Source organism: Mus musculus, chromosome 3 (assembly GCF_000001635.26).
Source record: "Mus musculus strain C57BL/6J chromosome 3, GRCm38.p6 C57BL/6J".
In the NCBI taxonomy this organism is placed as follows: domain Eukaryota; kingdom Metazoa; phylum Chordata; class Mammalia; order Rodentia; family Muridae; genus Mus; species Mus musculus.
In genome coordinates this window covers 39271164-39292682 of record NC_000069.6, presented here as the reverse complement: position 1 = coordinate 39292682, position 21519 = coordinate 39271164, and the positions used below count along the sequence as shown (strand labels likewise).

Here is a 21519-nt window from a genome sequence, read left to right as displayed (position 1 = left end):
ATCTGGGTACTTTCCAGCTTCTGGATATTATAAATAAGGCTGCTATGAACATAGTTGAACATGTGTCCTTCTTACCAGTAGGAATATCTTCTGGATATATGCCCAGGAGAGGTATTGCAGGATCCTCAGGTAGTACTATGTCCAATTTTCTGAGGAACCGCCAGACTGATTTCCAGAGTGGTTGTACAAGCTTGCAATTCCACCAACAATGGAGGAGTGTTCCTCTTTCTCCACATCCTTGCCAGCATCTGCTGTCACCTGAAGTTATGATCTTAGGCATTCTGACTGGTATGAGGTGGAATCTCAGGGTTGTTTTGATTTGCATTTCCCTGATGATTAAGGATGCTGAACATTTTTTCAGGTGCTTCTCAGCCATTCAGTATTCCTCAGGTGAGAATTCTTTGTTTAGCTCTGATCCCCATTTTTTAATGTAGTTATTTGATTTTCTGGAGTCTACCCTCTTGAGTTCTTTATATATATTGGATATTAGTCCCCTATCTGATTTAGAGTAGGTAAAGATCCTTTCCCAATCTGTTGGTGGCCTTTTTGTCTTATTGAGGGTGTTTTTTGCCTTACAAAAGCTTTGCAATTTTATGAGGTCCCATTTGTCTATTATTGATCTTACAGCACAAGCCATTGCTGTTCTATTCAGGAATTTTTCCCCTGTGCCCATATCTTTGAGGCTTTACCCAACTTTCTCCTCTATAAGTTTCAACTGTCTCTGGTTTTATGTGGAGTTCCTTGATCCACTTAGATTTGACCTTAGTACAAGGAGATAACCTTGTTACATGATAACCGCCAGTTGTGCCAGCACCATTTGTTGAAAATGCTGTCTTTTTTTCCCCACTGGATGGTTTTAGTTCCCTTCTCAAAGATCAAGTGACCATAGGTGTGTGGGTTCATTTCTGGGTCTTCAATTCTATTTCATTGGTCTGTAACTATACCAATACCATGAAGTTTTTATCACAATTGCTCTGTAGTACAGCTTTAGGTCAGGTATGGTGATTCCACCAGAGATTCTTTTATCATGGAGAAGAGTTTTTGCTATCCTAGGTTTTTTGTTATTCCAGATGAATTTGCAAATTGCCCTTTCTAATTCATGGAATAATTGAGTTGGAATTTTGATGGGGATTACATTGAATCTGTAGATTGCTTTTGGCAAGATAGCCATTTTTACTATATTGATCCTGCCAATCCATGAGCATGGGAAATCTTTCCATCTTCTGAGATCTTCTTTAATTTCTTTCTTCGGAGACTTGAAGTTCTTATCATACAGATCTTTCACTTCCTTAGTTTGAGTCATGCCAAGTTATTTTATATTATTTTTGAATAATGTGAAGGGTGTTTCCCTAATTTATTTCTCAGCCTGTTTATCCTTTGTGTAGAGAAAGACCATTGACTTGTTTGAGTTAATTTTATATCCAACTACTTCACTGAAGCTGTTTATTGGGTTTAGGAGTTCTCTGGTGGAATTTTTAGGATCACTCTTATATACTATCATATCATCTGCAAAAAGTGATATTTTGACTTCTTCCTTTCCAATTTGTATCCCCTTGATGTCCTTTTGTTGTCGAATTGCTCTGACTAGGATTTCAAGTACAATGTTGAATAGGTAGGGAGAAAGTGGAAAGCCTTGTGTAGTCCCTGGTTTTAGTGGGATTGCTTTCAGCTTCTCACCATTTACTTTGATGTTGGCTACTGCTTTGCTGTAGATTGCTTTTATCATCTTTAGGTATGGGCCTCGAATTCCTGATATTTCCAAGACTTTTATCATGCATGGGTGTTGGATTTTGTCAAATGCTTTCTTCGCATCTAACGAGATGAACATGTGCTTTTTGTCCTTGAGTTTGTTTATACAGTGGATTACATTGATGGATTTCCTTATATTAAACCATCCCTGCATCCCTGGAATGAAACCTACTTGGTCAGGATGGATGATTGTTTTGATGTGTTCTTGGATTCAGTTAGCGAGAATTTTATTGAGTATTTTTGCATTGATATTCATAAGGGAAGTTGGTCTGAAGTTCTCTATCTCTGTTGGGTCTTTTTGTGGTTTAGGTATCAGAGTAATTGTGGCTTCATAGAATGAATTGGGTAGAGTACCTTCTGCTTCTATTTTGTGGAGTGTTTTGTGCAGAACTGGAATTAGATCTTCTTTGAATGTCTGATAGAACTCTGCACTAAACCCATCTGGTCCTGGGCTTTTTTTGGTTGGCAACTATTAATGACTGCTTCTATTTCTTTAGGGGATATGGGACTGTTTAGATCATTAACCTGATCCTGATTTAACTTTGGTACCTGGTATCTGTCTAGAAATTTGTTCATTTCATCCAGGTTTTCCAGTTTTGTTGAGTATAGCCTTTTGTAGAAGGATCTGATGGTGTTTTGGATTTCTTTAGGATCTGTTGTTTTGTCTCCCTTTTCATTTTTGATTTTAATTAGGATGCTGTCCCTGTGCCTTCTAGTGAGTCTGGCTAAGGGTTTATCTATGTTGTTGATATTCTCAAAGAACCAGCTACTCGTTTGGTTGATTCTTTGAATAGTTCTTCTTGTTTCCACTTAGTTGATTTAGCACCTCAGGTTGATTATTTCCTGCTGTCTACTCTTCTTGGGTGAATTTGCTTCCTTTTGTTCTAGAGCTTTTAGGTGTGTTGTCAAGCTGCTAGTGTGTGCTCTCTCTAGTTTCTTTTTGGAGGCACTCAGAGCTATGAATTTTCCTCTTAGAAATGCTTTCATTGTGTCCCATAATTTTGAGTATGTTGTGTCTTCATTTTCATTAAACCCTAAAAAGTCTTTAATTTCTTTCTTTATTCCTTCCTTGACCAAGGTATCATTGAGTAGAGTGTTGTTCAGTTTTCTCGTGAATATTGGATTTCTATTACTTATGTTTTTATTGAAGATCAGCCTTAGTTCATGGTGATCTGATAGGATGCATGGGACAATTTCAATATTTTTGTATCTGTTGAGGCCTGTTTTGTGGCCAATTATATGGTCAATTTTGGAGAAGGTCCCGTGAGGTGCTGAGAAGAAGGTATATCCTTTTGTTTTAGGATAAAATGTTCTGTAGATATCTGTCAGATCCATTTGTTTCATAACTTCTGTTAGTTTCACTGTGTCCCTGTTTAGTTTCTGTTTCCACGATCTGTCCCTTGATGAAAGTGGTGTGTTGAAGTCTCCCACTATTATTGTGTGAGGTGTAATGTCTGCTTTGAGCTTTACTAAAGTTTCTTTAATGAATGTGGCTACCCTTGCATTTGGAGCATAGATTTTCAGAATTGAGAGTTCCTCTTGGAAGATTTTACCTTTGATGAGTATGAAGTGTCCCTCCTTGTCTTTTGTGATAACTTTCAGTTGGAAGTCAATTTTATTCGATATTAGAATGGCTACTCCAGCTTGTTTCTTCAGACCATTTGCTTGGAAAATTGTTTTCCAGCCTTTCATTCTCAGGTAGTATCTGTCTTTTTTCCTGAGATGGATTTCCTGTAAGCAGCAAAGTGTTGGGTCCTGTTTGTGTAGTCAGTCTGTTAGTCTGTCTTTTTATTGGTGAATTGTGTCCATTGATATTAAGAGATATTAAGGAAAAGTAATTGTTGCTTCCTATTATTTTTGTTGTTAAAGTTGGCATTCTGTTCTTGTGGCTGTCTTCTTTTAGGTTTGTTGAAGGATTACTTTCTTGCTTTTTCTAGGGTGTAGTTTCTGTCTTTGGATTGGTGGGTTTTTTTTTTGTTTGTTTGTTTGTTTTTTGTTTGTTTGTTTTTTCTGTTGTTATCCTTTGAAAGACTGGATTCCTGGAAAGATAATGTGTGAATTTGGTTTTGCCGTGGAATACTTTGGTTTCTCCATCTATGGTAATTGAGAGTTTGGCTGGGTATAGTATCCTGGGCTGGCATTTGTATTCTCTTAGTGTCTGTATAACATCTGACCAGGATCTTCTGGCTTTCATAGTCTCTTGTGAAAAGTCTGGTGTAATTCTGATAGGCTTGCCTTGATATGTTACTTGAACTTTTTCCCTTACTGCTTTTAATATTCTATCTTTATTTAGTTCATTTGTTGTTTTGATTAACATGTGTCAGGAGGAATTTCTTTTCTGGTCCAGTCTATTTGGAGTTCTGTATGCTTCTTGTATGTTCATGGGCATCTCTTTCTTTAGGTCTGGGAAGTTTTATTCTATAATTTTGTTGAAGATATTTGCCAGTCCTTTAAGTTAAAAATCTTCATTCTCATCTACTCCTATTATCCGTAGGTTTGGTCTTCTCATTGTGTCCTGGAATTCCTGGATGTTTTGAGTTAGGATCTTTTTGCATTTTGTATTTTCTTTGATTGTTGTGCCCATGTTCTCTATGGAATCTTCTGTACCTGAGATTCTCTCTTCCATCTCTTTTATTCTGTTGCTGATGCTCACATCTATGGATCCAGATTTCTTTCCTAGTGTTTCTATGTCCAGGGTTGCCTCACTTTGGGTTTTCTTTATTGTGTCTACTTTCCTTTTTAGGTCTAGTATGGTTTTGTTCAATTCCATCACCTGTTTGGTTGTGTTTTCCTGTTTTTCTTTAAGGGCTTGTAACTCTTTAGCAGTGTTCTCCTGTATTTCTTTAAGTGAGTTATTAAAGTTCTTCTTGATGCCCTATACCATCATCATGAGAAACCCAGGTCTAGCTTTTCGGGTGTGTTGGGGTACCCAGGACTGGCTGAGGTGGGAGTGCTGGGTTCTGATGATGATGAGTGATCTTGGTTTCTGTTAGTAAGACTCTTAAGTTTTCCTTTTGTCATCTGGCAATCTCTGAAGTTAGTTGTTATAGTTGTTTCTGGTTAGAGCTTGTTCCTCTCATGATTCTGTTAGCCTCTATCACAGACCTGGGAGACTAGATCTCTCCTGAGTTTCAGTGGTTAGAATACTCTCTGCAGGAAAGCTCTACTCTTGCAAGGAAGGTGCACAGATATCTGGCGTTTGGACCTGCCTCCTGGCAGAAGATGAAGGCCTGAAACAGGGCCTGTCCCAGAAGCTGTTAGCTTCTGTATTCCACACACTCTCCTTCGCAGACTAGTCTCAGAGGGATCCAGGAGCTAAGATGGCTCCCCGAAGTGCTCTGGCAAAGCCCTCCCGGGCAGGGTGGACACCTCTCCTCTGGTAGTGAAGGTGCCAGGATGTCTGGAGCATGAAATTGGGTCTGCCACAGAATCTGTGTAGCTTCTGCCTGTCCCAGAAGCTGTTAGCTTCTGTAGTCCACACTCTTTCCTGTGCAGACTAGTCTTGGAGGGATCCAGGAACCAAGATGGTTCCCCCAAGTGCTCTGGCAAAGCCTACCCAGGCAGGGTGGACACCTTTTCTCTGGTAGGGAAGGTGCCAGTATGTCTGGAGACTGAAACTGGGTCTGCCACAGAAGCTGTGTAGCTTCCCCTGGCCCAGAAGCTGTTAGCTTCTGTAGTCTATACTCTCTCCTGTGCAGACTAGTCTCAGAGAGATCTGGGAACCAAGATGGCTCCCCCAGGTGTTCCACCAAAGTCCTCCTGGGCTGAGTGGACACCTCTCCTCTGGCAGGGAAGGTGCCCAATGTCTGGAGCCCAAAACGGGGTCTGTCTCAGAAGCTGTGTCTCTGTCTGTCCCAGAAGCTGTTAGCTTCTCGGAGGGATCCGGAAACCAAGATGGCTCCCCTGGGTGCTCAGGCAAAGCCCTCCCGAACTTTTATATTAATGAGCTTATATACAATGTATTGAGCCTTTTCTGCATTGTTACCACTCACAATCAAAGAACTGAGAGAAATATTACACTTTCAGGTTGTCTCAAATGGCAGGCATGCCAATGACCTGATTTGACATCCCTGAGGGGGTGAACTGAGGCTTGCAGAGAATTGTGAGATGTAGTGTCAGTAGTTGGAGTCAGTGCTGAAAGCAGCTGACAGGGGTCAGCACTATGATGTGCTGAAAGGGAACTGTCCAGATAGTGACTGACAGGAGCTGCTGCCTATAGCAGCCAGCGATTAGAGAAATTACTCAGCAGCCTTTCCTCTGAGGAAACAAAGCTTGATCTACTGGGTCTGTTACTCCTTGAGGCCTGTGTAAACCTCTCAAGTCTTTTAACATTTAGAGACCGGTGAGAAAGAAAAAGAAAGAGAGAAAATTCACACACACACAAACACACAAAGCGAGCGAGTGAGAGAGAGAGAGAGATGCACACACGCTAAATGGATGAAGCAAAAGGCATAATACAATAGCTTCATACATACAAATACATACATACATACATACATACATACATACATGCATGCATGCATGAATACAGGCCTACAGACAACATATTCAGATTCACAGATTGATGGAACAAAGTTCCAACAAGTAGGCTCCAAACATTTCACACATACACATATACACACAGCCATATATACACATGTACAAATATACACATATACACACATATTTGATGGGTGGATGGAATGAAGTTTCAACATGAGGCTATACATACACACACACACACACACACACACACACACACACACACACACACATATATATGCCTGGTGGATGTAGCAAGCTCTAACACACACCCACACAAGCTTTACACATATACATACATACAGGTTTGATAGATATAATAAATTTCCAACAACTTTATATTATCTCTTATAGCTTATGTATCCTAGTGAATACATTCTAGTTTTGTTCTACTGAATAACTATAAAAAAAACAGTATGTTCCTCAACACTGTTTTAAGACATCATATTACATGTTACATGTAAAGAAAACAAATGATTCCCAAGAACCAATATATATTGGTAACTTAGCAACTTGTTAGCAATTAGCAAAGTGAGAGCAAGCAGGGTAGTTTTCTTAGACAGTCTCTTACTGGCAGGCAGCAGTTTACAGTTACAAAGAAAGAATTAATTATTTTATCATTTATCTTTAAAAGTAATCTTATGAGGATCTTTAAAAAAATCACAAATCTAAACTTTTATATAAAAATCAGTCATATCTATTTTAAATCCTTAGAATGCATATCTACTCATCAGCAACTCTTATTAAATCATATCAGGAAGCTGAGGGCAAAAATGGATATAAAGAAATCAACGAACACCAGTCCAGCCTCAGTGAGAGTGTTGTCAGTTAGTGATGCCATTGTTTTTGTTCCCTGACCATAAAAAGTCCCTAGCTTAACTATTAAGACTGTGATTTTCTGAACTTTGAAATTTTCTCTAAGATTATCTATAACAGAGCCAGTAGCAAAAACACAACCTAACTTCACTAACATTTTTAGTTTTCCAAATGCTTTTTAAGGGCAGTGGTCATTGCCAACAATCGACATTTCTAAGTTTTTTCCTAGGATGGCGATTGAATAATTAATCTGCTCCAACAGCAATGCCTGAAAGAGTTCACTTACTATTATTGTAAGTGCCAGTGATGTTACCCAGTGAGGAGCTAGACTCCCCTTAGAATTTTTGCACAATTCTTAGATTAAGAGGAACATGAGGGCCACAAGCAGAACAGAATTCATAACAGCACGAAGTGCTCAGGACACTTGGCACTTGGGCCATGCCTCTCCTGGGCACAGCCATAGTGGCTGTGCTATCTGATGGGGACACGTTCCATGAATTTTAAAGCCTCGCATGACTCTCGGCATCAGGTGACCCCTGCCTCATATTCTCCTGTGATTTCTTGAAGCTCATCAAAGTAAGCTCCACAAAGAGAAAGATGTATACATTCTCCATCTTTCTCTAGAACATGTGAGTTTGTAAACTTCACTGAGAAGCAGAAAGTCTGAGTTATAAAGCTGTAAGACTTAATGATGTAAACTCTAGCAAGACTTTTAAATTACAGACTGCACACGAAAGTATTTCAGAAAAAAACCAATAAGGCCCATAGAAAAGGTCACCTGGAGATTGACTGCCCACACCTGAGTTAGAGTCAGCCCTTGCCTCCTGGACCTGGGTGGAAGTATTTGCAGTTTTTCTATACGTGTTACTTTCAAGACTGTGACTATCAAAGACCAAGTGAAGATGACTGATTTCAAGCCCTTTAGGATTCAGCTGTTTGGCTTTCGAACTTTTTTTTCCCAACTTACCCTTCCTCATTACTAGTTGCTTAGCCAAGCATCCCATTTATGACTTTGTAAAGTTTCTACTTTGGTGTCTCATGTGGTCCTCTTTAGAACTGTCTTCTAAACCCTGTACCTTTAAGATCACCATTGTGCATTTTCACCATATGAGGTGTTAAGTTGTGTGACATGAGGATGCTTTTACCCCAGCACATGTTCTATGTGGAGTACTCCTTGGTATCCTCCTTCCTCCTTTTCCCCTGACCCTTGACCTCCAGTGGTTGCTTTGCTCCCTTCATTTTTCCACTTGACTTTTATCTCAGAAACACATACAAAATCTCACAGATCGGTAAAAAATCTAGGAAGTACAGATGACTCAAAGCTTGATTGGACTGAATTTGTCTAACATAAGGTTTTCCAGTTTTCTATGTTTCCTTGAAAGTGATGTAATTGTTTATTATTAGTTTAAAAACTGCATTATTAGCCAGGGCTAGTGAAATCGTGGCTTTTGGAAAAGAACCCACAACCACCACTTCACTAGATGATCAGAATTCCCTAACTACAATCTAAATATTTGTCCTTATACCCACATATAGAAGAGTTCTCACCCCTCATCAGGGAGACTTCCTTTTGCAACAGATGGAAACCATTTCAGAAAACCACAACCAAACAAAGTGTGGAGTTGTAGAGCTCAGTCTCAATGGATACATCTACAGATCACTCCCACAACTATGGCTCAAGGACATTACAAAAGAGGAGGCAGAAAAGTTATAAGAGTATGAGGATGAAGGAGTTTGTTGTGAGGCTGTGCCTACTAGGAATGTCAAAAGACACACCCATGTATCCTTATCCTTAGGGTTGCAGAAATATGAACTAAACAAGGACAGCACCAATAGACATCTAACTTGGGCAGAGGAAAGAACAAGAGGAGTCAGTCTGACACAAAGAACTTCAGGCCACAAGGACTGCTGAGAATGGGAGAAACAGTCTTGCCCAGGGAAAAGCTCATCAACTGGTTATCCAATGCCGAGTGGTCAACCCTAAACACATACATACAAGTAACACTATGCAGACTGAGCAGGTTATATTTAGAAATACATATGCATACATGCATGTAATAAAAGCAAGTAGTGAGAAAGAGGTCATGAATGTGAAAAAAAAGTAAGGAGGAGTACACGGAGGTTTGAGAAGAAGAAAATATAAAGGGGAAAGGATATAATTATAATCTCAAAAGCATAAAATACATCTTAAATGTAAACACAGGTATCATACATTTTTCCTAGCTTAGAACTCACATAACCTGCTTGTACTGTTAATATAGGCATCAAATGAAGTTCTTTATTCTTTTTTGTTTTTTTTGTTTTTTTGATGTTTTACAAATGTATGCTTTTTATTGGGTTAGATATCTTTATCTTGTTAAATGCTGATCATACTTTATACAGAAAACATTCAGAACTCTTTCTTCAGACTCTTTGAAGCGTACAGTACATTGTTATTGGTAGTCATCCTACCATGTGCTAACATTAGAAATTCTTAATTCATCTAAACTTAACCTAGAATTCTTGATCAACCATCGCTACTCTCTCCCTTCTTTTTTTTAAATATATATATATATATATATATATATATATATATATTATTAGGTATTTTCCTCGTTTACATTTTCAATGCTATCCCAAAGGTCCCCCATAACCACCCCCTCACTCCCCTACCCACCCACTCCCCCTTTTTGGCCCTGGCGTTCCCCTGTACAGGGGCATATAAAGTTTGCAAGTCCAATGGCCCTCTCTTTGCAGTGATGGCCGCCTAGGCCATCTTTTGATACATATGCAGCTAGAGACAAGAGCTCCGGGGTACTGGTTAGTTCATATTGTTGTTCCACCTATAGGGTTGCAGTTCCCTTTAGCTCCTTGGGTAATTTCTCTAGCTCCTCCATTGGGGGCCGTGTGACCCATCCAATAGCTGACTGTGATCATCTACTTCTGTGTTTGCTAGGCCCTGGCATAGTCTCACAAGAGAGAGCTATATCTGGGTCCTTTCAGCAAAATCTTGCTAGTGTATGCAATGGTGTCAGCATTTGTAAGCTGATTATGGGATGGATCCCTGCATATGGCAATCACTAGATGGTCCATCCTTTCGTCACAGCTCCAAATTTTGTCTCTGTAACTCCTTCCATGGGTGTTTTGTTCCCATTTCTAAGAAAGGGTAAAGTGTCCACACTTTGGTCTTCGTTCTTCTTGAATTTCATGCGTTTGGCAAGTTGTATCTTATATCTTGGGTATCCTAAGTTTCTGGGCTAATATCCACTTATCAGTGAGTACATATTGTGCGAGTTCCTTGGGAAAGGATCTTTACCTATCCCAAATCGGATAGGGGACTAATATCCAATATATATAAAGAACTCAAGAAGGTGGACTCCAGAAAATCAAATAACCCCATTAAAAAATGGGGCTCAGAGCTGAACAAAGAATTCTCACCTGAGGAATACCGAATGCCAGAGAAACACCTGAAAAAAATATTCAACATCCTTAATCATCAGGGAAATGCAAATCAAAACAACACTGAGATTCCACTTCACTCCAGTCAGAATGGCTAAGATCAAAAACTCAGGTGACAGCAGATGCTGGCGAGGATGTGGAGAAAGGGGAACACTCCTCCATTTTTGGTGGGATTGCAAGCTTGTACAACCACTCTGGAAATCAGTCTGGCGGTTCCTCAGAAAATTGGACATAGTACTACCAGAGGATCCCGCAATACCTCTCCTGGGCATATATCCAGAAGATGTCCCAACCGGTAAGAAGGACACATGCTCCACTATGTTCATAGCAGCCTTGTTTATAATAGCCAGAAGCTGGAAAGAACCCAGATGCTCCTCAACAGAGGAATTGATACAGAAAATGTGGTACATTTACACAATGGAATACTACTCAGCTATTTAAAAAATGAATTTATGAAATTTCTAGGCAAATGGATGGACCTGGAGGGTATCATCCTGAGTGAGGAAGTTCTATATTCTTAGCAGTTAGAATGAATAATGTAGGTTTTTAAGTTTAAAAATGAATAAATAAGCTAAGACAAAAGTTTAAAAATTTTATATATATGTGTGTGTATACATATACACATATACACATATATATACATATACACACATGTATACATAAGCATATATATATATGCATTTGTATACTATCAAGCCCAGATTGTTCAACCTAAGTAGTTTCATTTCCCTGATATGGCAAGCTGGAGATTTTCCTCAGCCCCAATACCAAAACAGAAACTTCTATTCACTGTCCTTATTCACATGAGATCACTGTCTTATTGACTTTCTCTACAATCACATTATTCTTGTGACATCATTTGGGTCACACATCATTTCCTATAAATATCCCTGGAAATAATTACTGATTATTTATAAAGTTTTAGAATCAATAAATCTACAAAATTGCAATTTTGGTTGAGAAAAATGTGAATTTTATCTATGTGCTCTGCAAAATGAACTCAACAGCATTACTGAAAAGCTGCTTTGAAGAATACACCAGTATCCCAATAGCAAGGAATTAGGTCTAGCTTTAGCATTATTAATTTATTTAGGAATAGGCCTAGTTTGAGAACTAGAGGACATTATTAAGAAAATTAAAGTAACTGATGCAGAAAAACAAAACATGATCAGGTATGTTGTCTCCCCGAGCCTCAGACTTTCCATCTGTAAAACAAGGATGAGCCTCATAAAAGATTATCTAATACAAAGTGTATATATACTGTGTGTATGCATACTGAAACCATATATATATGTATACAAACCACACAAATGTACTTTTTGTGAATTTTCTATTTTTGTGCATATATGTATGCAAAACAATCAAAGAAAAGCAGCTAAGTGAGGAGGCTACGTAGGAGTAGCTGGAGAGAGGAAAGAGAAGACGGATGTGATATAGTTATATTTTAATTAAAAAGATATTCAATAAAAGTACTGTCTAGACAATATATCTCAATAACGATGTGACCAAGAGCACTGTTTGTAAACATGAAATTGAAGCCGAGGATGAAATCCGCACCGTGCAAAGAATCAACCTTCAGAGGCTGGTGCCTGTGGCAGTTCCCATGCACCATGAGCTCGGAAGGAGAAAACTCTGGCCAGATGATGGGAGCCAATCAGGAGACTGCTCAGCATGTATCCAGTAAATGCCTACACTGGCTTCATGTTAATGTCACATGAGTATCACCAAAACTTTCCCCGACCTAAAGCTGTTTACATTCTTCAAAGAACACTGTGCTGGCTCCAATGTCTAAAGGGTAGGATACAAAGAACTGCAGCAAGTGTCATAATTAAAGAGAAAGAAATAAAAAGGGACAGTGTTTGTGGATGTAGAGTTGGAAATTTTCTACTCAGCAGCATCTTTTCTTCCTATATACACTATTCCAGCGTCTGTGTGACTTTGTACTGTATTTAGTTTTGTGTGTGTGGTTTTTTTTTTTTGTTTGTTTGTTTGTTTTTTTTTTTTTGGTGTGTTTTCTTTTTGTTGTTGTTGTTGTTTTGGTTTGGTTTTTGGGTTTTTTTTTTTTTTTTTTGGTTTTTGAGACAGGGTTTCTCTGTATAGCCCTGGCTGTCCTGGAACTCACTTTGTAGACCAGGCTGGCCTTGAACTCAGAAATCTGCCTGCCTCTGCTTCCAGAGTGCTGGGGTTAAAAGCATGTGCCACCACGCCCGGCTTTGTATTTAGTTTTATAGTTCAGATTTTTCTGTGGACAGAGTTAGTGAAAGGCATTCTCTAGTCACCCATAGCTTAAGATGTGCTAACCTTGCTCCTGGAGCTAAGGAGGTCAAGGGTCATTTGCATAAAAGAGGTGATAAGAATATTAAATTTGCAACTATTAAAGTTTATGTACATGGGCAGAAGGTTGAACTAAACATTTGCCTCATTTCATAACATAGGTTATCAAATAGACCAGCATGTTCTTTACAGAAAAGATTAAAACAGTGGGGATTCTCTTGAAGTAAAGTGTCATGTCTAGATGCCTCACTTCCTCTTAAACACTGGTAGGGACCACAACAGTCACTCTCTAGTGAACGGAGGGTCATAAAGAAACATCAAAAACACACGTTTTAAGCGGGGACCTTGGAAAGGGACACCAGGAACATACAATTCTGTTATTCTACTTGTGTTCCAAATCAATATACATATAATCAGAAATATATATATATATATATATATATATATATACACATATATATATGTGTGTGTATGTATATATATATATACATATATATATATATATATGTATGTATATATATATATATTCAGAAAACAGATAGCTAAGATCAAGATGGGCTGGTCAAATTGCTCAGAGGGCACGGGCACTTGCCACAGAGCCTGACTGCCATAGCTGGTGTCAAAGTCCCACAAGGTAAAGGAGAACTGATTCCTGCGTGTGGACCTTTGCAGTCATTTGTGCACTGAGGCAGTGTACCCTCCAAAAAATTTAATAAATGAAATATAAAAAATGAAAAGAAGGCGCCAAAAGGTCTAGATGTCCTTCCTGCAAATGTATACTATAACTGAGAACTCAGAGAAAGCATGGCCATTGCTGATTCTATGTGTGAGCATTTGTCCTATTGCCAGTCATTTCTGTGCCCTTCTCTTGAATATCACACTTAAAATGCAAAAGGTAAATGGGCATAGAGACACCTATTGTTGGTCATGTTCTTATACCAGAGCAGGTGGCAGTCCTTTGTTCAGACTAGGTTGAAGCCTGGTTTGGTGGCCAAAGCTGTTTTATGCATTGATCTCATAAAAACTAAACCAACCCAAGACAAGTCAAATCAAATAATCAAATCCAGGCAGCACTGTGCAGAAGGAGGAAGACGAAAAGCCCCGTGGACTGCCATGCCACCCATGGGCCTGCCTTCCAGTGTGGATGAAAAATGTCATCTAGGAGCCTGCAAAACACATGGCCAGCCTGTAGTTAGAGCCACCATAATGTGCAAGTATATGGTAGTCAGATGGGAGAGAGAGAAATTAAGCAGCTGGAGCTGTTTGAAGAAAGATGGAACTTGAGACTCAAGGGCAGAAAGAAGCAGCCTGTTGTGAGTGGCTAGCCCTGCCATCAAGGTGAGACCCCAGCCTGCACTGTCACTAAGGGCCATGCTTAAGTCCATGGCTCCATAGTGGCATGGGTCTGTGTTGATGTCTGTGGTTCATATTACCACAAAAGAACATTGGGATGTCCCTAGTCAAGGAAGCCACCAGGGACCACCTGGATGTACAGGTACTATGCAGAACTGGCCCTGTCCCTCATTGAATGTGGTGTTCTGGAGAACTGGCTCTATCTCACACTCTTGGTAGAGAAAGCCCTGCACAGTGCAGTGAAGCTGGCCGTGATGGTTGGGGTATGTGTGTGAGCCTACCCTGAGGACATATATGTGGCAGAGCTGACCCTGCCACTCATCTGCTGTGGGGTGGCACAGCTGCAGAGATGATGCCCCCCCAACTCTCACCCCCGCCAGCAGATGGCAAACCTGCTCACAGGATCATTAGCTCAGGAGAGCTACCCTTCCCCCTTACCAGCTGCAGTTCTCAGAGGAACAGGCCCTGCACCTCACCTGGCCAACAGAGTAGGGCTGATCCTGTCAAGGGACATGGGTGTGTCAGTTCTGGGGGACAAGTGCAGGAGAGCACTACTCACCTACTACAAGATGATCCCATTGCCCCTCACCATCTTCAGCAGTCAGGAGAACTGGTCTTGGGGTCCTGAGAGCTGGTGAGTTAGCTCTGTGAACTGGTGGCTGGAGCACTCAAGACAACAGCAATCTGTGTAAATCCTGGGCAGCATAGTAGAACTGGCCCTGGTGGAGGGGGCTTGGCTGAGCTGGCACCAAGGATGAGAGTGTGGGATAGCTGGCCTGGTGACTTGTCTGCCTTTAAGTGGCATGGGTATGACTATGACATCCTCCCATCCCTTTCTCTTTTCCCTTTTCCTTCCCCTCTCCCCTCCAACCTCCCTCTCCCTTCCCCTTCACAACCTGTGGTAGTTGGGAAAGCTGACCCTGAGGTGAGGGCATGAGAATTGGAAAGCCAGCCCTGCCCCCTCATTAAAGCACTCCGGAGAGCAGGCTCTGCAACACTGGGCAATATAGTAGAACTGGCCCTGATGGTGACAGTACGGGGGAGGCAGCCCTGATGGTATGAGAGTCAGGGAGCTGGCCTAGATCCTCACCACGGGCTTCAGGATTTGAGAGAGTGGGCCCCAGGTCTTGGAGCTGGTTCTGGAGACGTGGATGTGAGTGACCCGGCTCCAATTGCATGGGAGCAAAAGAACAGTCCCGCTTACTGTGGATTGTGGCAGGCATTGTGTGGCCTCGCCAGAGCAGTGCTGGAGAGCTCATCCTGCTGGTGTGGATAAAGGAGAACCTGTGAGGTGACCAGCTCTGCTACCAATCCAGGCCGAGATCCAAGGCACTGAGCTAGCTCACCTTCAAATCCATATCACCTGCGAATGGATGGGATGCGTGAAAAGCCAGTCCTGCTGTTCTAAAGCTGCAGGATCTCCATGGCAACAACAGGGTAACTGGGAGGAGTTGTGGTGAGGATTCAATACTGATGGTGTCACAGAAGACACAGACCTTGAACCACCAAGGGCTCATTGCCATGAACGTTCACAAATGAAGATGTGTGGACAGAGGGATATACTGTGGGACACACTGTGACACACTAAGGCTTCCACAATGAGATGTTTTCCATGCTTGGTTTTGTTGTTATTTGCTTGTAATTTTTATTATTATTATTTTTATTTTGGTGGGGATGTTACAAGAATCAAGGGCAGATATGAGGGAATGAGGAGATGAGTGAGACTGGGGTATATAATGTGAGACTCATAAAGAATCAACAGAAAGCTAAGCAAAAACACTCAAAAGGTACACTGAAGAGTAGCTTGTAGATTAGCATGAAACAAAGGTTGCAAGGTGGAAAGAAATAGTTAAATCGATGAGTTCAGACAAAACAAAAACACAGGAAGCCAATTCCTGTTTCCTAGCTATGAGATCCTTTCAAGTCTTATGAAAAGGATCCTGTGATGTAGTGGGAGGATTGTTTACTCACTCCTTTAATCCTGTTAACCTTACTCTGATACTCGGATACTGGTGTTAAACTTTAAAACCAACAAACAAAATAATCACACGTTTTAAATCTCCATCTCAGCTTTGTCTTTTACTTTTTACTTATTCACAAAATGCTCAGTTCTTTGGTGACACGAAGCTAAATCGTCTCTAATAGAATTTGGATTTATTGAGCAGTAAACATGGCTCCACAGAATATGTTTAATTTGTATTGACTTTTCTGTTTTATATTTTTCTGTGTTTGTTTGTTTGTTTTATCTATTGGGGGATAAAAGATTTATTGTAACAAGTAATTGTAAATTTTATTTCAAAAACAGAGATAATGAGTTTTAAATATAATGAGTTTAGCTCCATAAACCCCACTTATATTAATGTTCACTCTAGTTACTGTTAAAAGCATCAAAGCATTTGAGACTCTTCCCTTTCCAATGAGTAAAGTAAGAACTAGTGCCATGTGGTTTTACCTTGCTCTCTTTGTCCCTACACAATTAATCTACTATAAATGTAATTAGTAACGTTAAATATATTTTGCCTCATTAGAGTAGTATGAAGTAGGCGAGATTCCTTTTCTTGTCTGGAGAGAAATGTAATTTCTGAACCTTTGTATAGTACTTTTGTTGTCAAAGAGATTTATAATTGCTGACTGCAATCTCCCCTTGCTATTAGCTCTGGACCCTGGAGCCCCAGGCAGAAACAATGAAAGCCAAGATACGTCTGAAAATTTGCAGCCACTTTACCATTTTTTTCCTTGTTGTCTGGACAACAAAACACAGCAGAAATATTATTATCATATTGGAAAGAATTTTAATCATAGACTTAATAGTAGTTTATAGAGATTAACAATATGGATAGTCTAACTTTGATAATTTAATATAAAGTCATAGATGCCGTACCAGAAAAAGACACCTTTTCATTGCATGCATAAAATTCGTGTGAAACTGTGATTAAAAGATCAGCAATTTTGTGTTTTGACAGGACAGACACCATTGCCTGTTATTAGTAATTCGTTTCAGTTTCTTGACTCATTAAGGAAATTCAAAGAATGTTCAATTCAGAAAAAAAAAAAAAAAAGAATACAGGACACTCAAGGAGAGACAATCTAGGCAGGGCCATTTTAAGTTGTGACTTTTTGGTAAGGCGGTACTAACTAATGTGAGGTCTGATCAGCATTAAAGAGAGAAAATGTGCATGGCCAAAGAGCACTAATGGCTTTGAAAACAGCACCGAGTTTCCTGGATAGGACTATTTAGCATAGAGAAACTGAAGGTGTCCCAATGAAAAAGGCATCCTCCTCTTGTTAAGCTGCTATTTAAGGCTGACTCCTTGGGACCCTTGAAAAGATTAGCCTAAATGGTACATTATTGGACTGAATATAATTACTCGAACTTCTGGACTGCAGATGCTGATTTAAGAATCAGCAGACCAGGATACACTGCTCAGAAAGCCCTTATGAATTACCTTCTGTCTTTTCAGTTTTGGGTGGCTCTGTTGAAGAATCCAAAGTCTGTAGCCTCAAAAGGATCATTTCTACCTCCATCTACTCAGTGCTAGGGATTGGATCCAGGGCCTGAGCAGGCCAAGTAACTGCTTGGCCTACACAGGCAGTCTCTGATCCATCTCCTCATGATCTCTTTCTTCGCTGTGCTATTTACAGTTTCTCCTGAGGGAAATCTCTTTGAATTTATGACTCAAATACAAGTTCATCTCAGTCCTGCTAAGATTCTGTCTCAGTTCTGAAGTTTGTAGTGGTTATGATCTTGGACTGAAATTAAATACTATTCAATGTACTATAAATAATTTAAAAATATATACTTATGGAAAAATGATAAAAAAATTTAAGACATGGAATGACTATAAATACAAATCTCAGTAACATCGAAGTACAGAATGTCACACTTCAGGAGGTCCTTGAAACTTGCTGTCAGCTATCTGTGAAAATAAAAAAAGTATCAACAAAAGCTGATGTGAATTGATGTGAATTTTACAAAAGAGCAAAGAACATAGCAGGATACCAACACAAATATTTTAACTAAGTTGAAAAAGTACTTGTAATAAAAATGGCAAGTATCTGATGTATACAGGAGAACACTGACAATCTAGTCCACAACAGAAGGTGATGGAAGAAGACTCAGTAACTAATGAGCACAGGAATGAAGGAAACAAGGCCATGAGGAACTTCTAAGGAGGATGGACCATAAAACAGCATCACTATGCATCACTAACATGGGAGTTACAATGTTTATACCAGAATAAATGACAATGTTTTAAGGGAGAGGAACTCAAGAGGTAAGGAGGTGAGACCAGGTATCATGAGTGTTCTATGACAGAGACTTAGATGGGCAAGTTTATGTCTCTCCATAATGTCAGACTTTACTGAATGGCAAAACATTCACAAGCTATGTGGATATTATAGGATGCAATTCCCTGAGGACTCATTATTTCCCTTGACAGCTGGCTGTGAACAAACATGGGTTCTTTATTACAATATTAATTACCCCTATACACTTCACACAGTGAGGCAAATTCTCTGTTTATATAGACATTCATGGTTTTGTTTTTGTTTTTGTTTTTTTTTTTACAGGGTTGCTGCAAAGGCATGAAAGAGGCAGCAGGAGAAATGAATAAGCTCAAAGAGATTTTGCTGAAGGCAGAGGCAGGGTTCCCATGCAGAGCCCTGTCCTGTCAGTCCCTTGATGCACACACCGGGTATCTAGGATATAGGTTGGTAGGGTTGTCACCATTCCTGTGTTAAGTATCTTCTTTATGGAATCTGGGTGAGGGAGTAGAACTTTTCTTTTGTCATCATGTGTTTGGCATGTTCAGTCCCCATAGGCTCACAGACAGTGGCACTATTTCAAAGGATTAGAACAAGCAGCCTTGTTGGACTAGGTGTGGTCTTGGTTGAGGAACTGTGACACTGGCATGGATTTGAGGTTTCAGAAGCTCCAGCCCAGCCCTGTGATTTATGCTGTATTCCTGCTGCATACTACGATGTAAACCATCTCCCTGTGTCTGTGTATGTTGCCATGCCTCCCACCATGATGATAATGAACTAAACCTCTGAATGTAAGCCTGCCCCAGTTAAAAGCTTTTTTTTTTTAAGAGTTGCTGTGGTCATGGTGTCTCTTAACAGCCATAGAACACTGACAAAGACAATCCTCCCACCTCAGAGTGTACACTTTTAATAGAGGTAAATGAAGCTTTTAAATGGAGTCACTTGTCACTGGGGATAAGGCTCAGCCTGAAACCTGTTTAGCTTCAGAGAGGGGAACTGCTAATGCCTCTATTTCATTAATGAGGCCAAGAGGTTTAAAGAACTGTGAGATTCCACCCAGCTCTGACCCGACATGCGACATGCTAAACGTGAGGTACAAAGCCTTTCTGTCCCACAGACTCTTCAGTGATGAGTCTCAGAGAGACAAAACCTCACTAAAAGTCACTGAATGCAAAGACAGGTTTCAGTTCACACCCTGCTGTCGTACAAAGGAAACCTGAAAATCTAAGAACTTGTCAGGGAAACGGGCTCATTGTAGTCTAGCCAAAACTGGGGGAATTAAAAAAAATCCTAGTTTTTCCTCAGCCTTTCCTGTATCTGTATTACAACTCATAGACACAGTGAAGCAAAAGTGTGAGGTAAAAATCTGAGAGCTACTGGGTTTGACTCTAAGATAAGTTTCCAGAGTCCAAAGTGTCTCCTGATATGGAGGCTCCAACTGGGCTACAGCCTTGTCATTTCCAGGCTGAGAGTTGAAGGGAAATTGTTCCTTGGGGTGTTCGCCCCTCCCCTTCTGCACATTATAATTCTGAGTGGACTTCACAGGGACCTCACCCTCTAATAATGTCTGATTCACACTGTCTTAAAAGCAGCAACTGAGATCACCTCTGCCTCAGAGGGATATGCCCCAGGAATAGCAAGCAAGAGGAAAGACATTTGAGCCCTGAGTGGCTATGTTGTAAAATACATGTATAGCTTACACATTGAACGGGAGACTACAAAGTGCTTGATCAATCCTCTTTGCCAGAGACAAAAATAAACATAATTAATAAATATTTATTCTGGACAGTATAAGGTGTAACCTAATACGGTAAGCTTAATGTGGCCAAGTTCCATTCAGCAGTTTATTTATAGCTCTTCAGTGTCCAAATTATTAAGGGTGTAAATTTTGGTGACTCGACAGAGTTACTAATGATATTCCCATCTATTCTGAATAATGTTCCAATATGGATGATAAAGTATACTGTCTGAAACAATTTATAGAAGAATCATCAACTAGATATTAAGTTTTATTTTAATTTTAGAAGCACAGTGCTCGTAGTTATGCGTCATCTATATACTTACACTTAGACCTTTTATCTACTGCAAAAGTATCCTGGCTCCTCATTTCAAGTGGGTCATAGAAAAATGAGACTTTGAGAGCCCCACCAAGTATCTCCTTTTAGGCAGAAGCCTTGATACCTTAGGTTCAATTTAGGCATAAATTTGTTCCCTTTTCCATTCTGCTTAATTAGATTTCAAACCAAAGAAACATCTCGGTGTGCCTTACCTTGAAACAGTTTAATATGCTCTTGGGTTTCTCAGTAATTCACACCCCTACCTTCACCACAGACTTGTAAATCCCCAAACTGTGTAGGATTGTACCCCTGCCCCTTCCTGTGAGGTTAGTGGCTCCTGTGGGGAAAGGGACACTCTTAAATGCTAAGATTTATGAGTGTGCTGCATTTTTGTAAGGTGTAAATTGCAAAGAAACTCCAGAGAACAATTAAACATTTAAACGTGGTGAGCATCATGCCCCTGTGTCCTCCGAGGCAACAGGAACTGTGCAAAGGAAGGAAAAAAAAGGAGGACATCTGGGTCCCCAGAACCTTCACCACATCACAGATGCAGCCTTTGGGATATGCTGGATTTTTGAGCTACAGAAAAATTAGTAATTTATAAACATGTTGTGAACTAAGCATGGCCACTACTTAACATGGCTGAAGTGAACTTATTTATTATGTAGCGGAAGCAAATCAACCCTTTTGGGAGTATAGTTATTAAAATACAGTTAATGCCAGCTACCTTACTATTAAACTAGGAAGTCTCAGCACTAATAAACACAGTAATAGGAACCTTTAAATTGTCTTGCTTTAGACCCTCATGGACAAACATAAAGAGAACATTGAAAGTCAATCTGTCTAGGGTTAGGCTGGGCCTGGTAGCACTAAATTAATGAAGTTCGTGAGCAATGCTTTTCCAGTTTGGCTCCTGGAGCAAAGTGCGTTTCCCTTACAATGTTTGTACAGCCACCTAAGAGCATGTTGAAAAAGCCATGGTGAGAAACAGTGCCATAAGTGTTTACATAAAGACCAATACTTGCCAGTATGTTCTCAGAGATTGGGC

The 21519-nt window shown here is 40.0% G+C and overlaps 1 long non-coding RNA gene across 3 annotated transcripts in view; it reads right to left on the bottom strand.

Moving 5' to 3' along the window:
* Positions 1 to 15552, bottom strand: part of Gm42214 — a 28802-nt gene extending 13250 nt beyond the window's left edge. Inside the window, exons 1-3 of one of the 3 annotated variants that reach the window (XR_880795.1) lie at positions 15498 to 15552; positions 15356 to 15414; positions 14711 to 14870 (exon numbers count right to left, since the gene is read on the bottom strand). This is a non-coding gene — a long non-coding RNA (predicted gene, 42214). Of the gene's footprint in view, positions 1 to 14710; positions 14871 to 15241 lie in introns of all 3 variants that reach the window. The other 2 variants (XR_880794.1, XR_880793.1) reach the window with 2 other exon arrangements.
* Between the last annotated feature and the right edge of the window lie 5967 nt (positions 15553 to 21519).